This window comes from Dama dama, chromosome 13 (genome assembly GCF_033118175.1).
Source record: "Dama dama isolate Ldn47 chromosome 13, ASM3311817v1, whole genome shotgun sequence".
Taxonomy (NCBI): Eukaryota; Metazoa; Chordata; class Mammalia; order Artiodactyla; family Cervidae; genus Dama; species Dama dama.
In genome coordinates this window covers 57908353-57911727 of record NC_083693.1, presented here as the reverse complement: position 1 = coordinate 57911727, position 3375 = coordinate 57908353, and the positions used below count along the sequence as shown (strand labels likewise).

The following is a 3375-nucleotide window of genomic DNA, read 5'->3' as shown; positions in this document are numbered from 1 at the left end:
ATCACATTTTGTTAATACTCCTAGTATTTTAAACTTTTTCATTATTACTATGCCTGTTATGGCGATCTGTGACCAGTGACTTTTGATGTTACTATTGTATTTGTTTGGAGGCACTATGAATTGGGCCCATATAAGATGATAAACAATGGATAAATATTATGCGTATTGTGACTCCACCACTGATCAGCCATTCCTCTTTCTCTCTCCCTCTCCTCTGGTTCTTCTGTTCTCTGAGACACAACAGTATTGAAAATAGGCCAATTAATAAGCTTCAAAAGCCTCTAATTGTTTAAGTGACAAAAAGAGTCACTTAAAATCAAAAGCTACAAATGACTAAACTTAGCGAGGAAGTCATGTCTAAAGCCGAGACAGATCAAAAGCTAAGCCTTGTGCCAAACAGTCAAGTTGTGAATGCAAATGAAAAGTTCTTGAAGGAACTTAAAATTACTACTCCAGTGAACATAAGAATAAGAAACAGCCTTACAGGTGATATGGAGAAAGTTTTAGTGGTCTGGATAGAAGAACAAGCCAGCCACAGCACTCCCTTATGTCAAAGCCTAATTCAGAGCAAGACCCTAACCTAACTCTCTTCAATTGTATGAAGAATGAGAAAGGTGAGGAAGCTGAAGAAAAGTATGGAGCTAGTAGGGATTGGTTCATGAGGTTTAAGAGAAGAAGCCCTCTTCATAACATAAAATCATAAATGCTAACATTGAAGCTGCAGCAAGTTACTCAGAAGATCTAGCTGAGGTCATTAATAAAGGTGGCTACACGAAACAAGAGATTTTCAATGGAGACACAACAGCTTTCTTTCGGAAGAAGATGCAATAGAAGACTTTGATAGGTAGAGAAGAGAAATTGGTGGCTGACTTTAGAGCTTCAAAAGACAGGCTAACTGTCCTGTTGGAGACCAATGCACTGGTGACTTTAAGTTGAAGCCAGTGCTCACTTACCATTCTGAAAATCCTTGGACCCTTAACAGTTATGTTAAATCTACTCTGCCTATGCTCTGTAAATGGAATAATATAGCCTAGACAATAGCACATCTGCTTACAATATGGTTTATCCACTATTTTAAGCCCACTGTTGACAACTACAGCCCAAAAAAAAAAAAAACCATTTCAAACTGGTACTGCTCACTGCCAAGACAAGCACCTGGTCACCCAAGAACTCTGGTGGAGATGGACAATGAGATTAATATTGTTTCCACATCTGCTAACACAGCCTGAATTCAGCAGCATGGAACAAGGAGTTATTTATACTTTCAAGTCATATTGTTTAAGAATTACATTTCATAACAATATAGCTGCCAAAGAAACCAATTCTTTTGATGGATCTGGGCAAAGTAAATTGAAAACCTGGAAAGGATTCGTCATTCTAGATGCCATTAAGAAAATCTGTGACTCAGGGGAAGAGGTCAAAATATCAACACTAACAGGAGTTTGGAAGGCATTGATTCTACTCCTTATGGATGACTGTGAGGAGTTCAAGACTTCCTTGGAGGAAGTCAATGCAGATGTGGTAGAAATAGCAAGAGAACTAGAAGTGGAGCCTGAAGATGTGACCAAATTGCTATTATCTGATGATAAAAATTTAACAGATGAGGAGTTGCTTCTTATGGATCAGCAAAGAAAGCGGTTTCTTGAGATAGAACCTACTCCCAGTGAAGACGCTGTGAAAATTGTTGAACCAACAACAAAGGATTTAGAATATTACATATACTCAGCTATTAAAGCAGCAACAGAGTTTGAGAGGATTGACTTCAATTTTGAGAGTTCTCCTGTGGGTGAAATACCATCAAAAACCATTGCGTACTACAGAGAAATTATTTGTGAAACAAAGAATCAATCAATGCTGCAACCTTCATTGTTGTCTTATTTTAAGAAATTGCCACAGTCACCCCAACCTTCAGCAACAACCACCCTGATCAGTCAGTCAGCAGCCATCTACTTGGAGGCAAGAACTTCCACAAGCAAAAAAGATTATGATTCACTGAAGGCTCAGATGAAGTTTAGCACTTGTAGCAATAAATTATTTTTAATCAAGGTTAAGTGCATTGTTTATTTTAGACATAATGCTATCGGAGACTTTATACTATACTCAATTGCAGTATAGTATAAACATAACTTTTCTGTGCATTAGAAAATCAAAATATGTGTCACCCACTTTATTTTAATATTTACTTTATCTCTGTGTTCTGGAAACAAAGCCACAATATCTCCGAGATGTGTCTACAATTAATGATCTATTTTACTTAGTTTAAATATCTCCAAATAAACCATGTAATTACTTGTCATCATGACCCCTCAACGTATGACCACTCAACGACTAGTTCTAATTTTTCTCAAGTTCCTAAGTAGCCTTCAAATCATTTGAAGACATTTTACCACTGAAACTCATTAACTTTTTGCATTCCATGATACTGTTTCTCCCCTCCCCTGTTGAACTGCATTTTCTGTCTCCATAGTCATCTGCTCTTGTTTATTATGCTCCTATATATAAATCCACAGGTTCATTCAGAGAATGTCTTCCTTTTCTTCACAGCTTCATAAATTCTCACAGATTGCCTGAGCACCTTAATGCACATGACTCAAAACTTTTCTTTAGCAATGGTGACATTTCCTTTGTTTTGTTTTATGCGTACTTCATTGTTTTGTTACTCACTCCAGTCTTCTTGCCTGGAGAATCCCAGGGATGGGGGAGCCTGGTGGGCTGCCGTCTATGGGGTCGCACAGAGTCGGACACGACTGAAGCGACTTAGCAGCAGCAGCAGCATTTTGTTATCAGTTACATTCCCATATAGTTTCTCGGCTTCCCTAGTGGCTCAGATAGTAAAGAATCTGCCTGCAATGCAGGAGACCCAGTTCAATCCTTGGGTTGGGAAGACCCTGGAGAAGGAAATGGCAACCCACTCCAGTATTCTTGTCCGGACAGAGAAGCCTGGCAGGCTACAGTCCATGGGGTCGCAAACAGTCGGACATAGCTATGCGACTACCACTTCCCTCATAGTTTCTACCTTGAGTTTAGTACAAGAAAAAAGCATTTCAAATACGTTTGAGAAATATTGGCAGGTACATTTTTTACCAATTTTAATTTTTTCTTGTAACACATGTTTAATCTGGGATATATTTTTATGACAGATGTTAGGTTAAGAAGCTTTGGTTAGTTCACACTATTAAAGAAACTATGTATACTTCTAACCTATGATCTTACTGAGCTTTAATTTGTGATAATGTTTCAGTTCATTTGTTGGATTTACTCAGAAGATATTCATATGATTATTAAAAAATGAAAATACTATTGTAACATTCAGATATAATTTTAATTTTTTAAATATTTCTATTTTTGCATTACATGGGTTACTATGAGTAACAG

The 3375-nt window shown here is 37.4% G+C and overlaps 1 pseudogene; it reads left to right on the top strand.

Annotated features, from left to right (window-relative positions):
- Nucleotides 1-314: 314 nt before the first annotated feature.
- Nucleotides 315-2015, top strand: LOC133068041 (tigger transposable element-derived protein 1-like; annotated as a pseudogene).
- Nucleotides 2016-3375: the final 1360 nt, after the last annotated feature.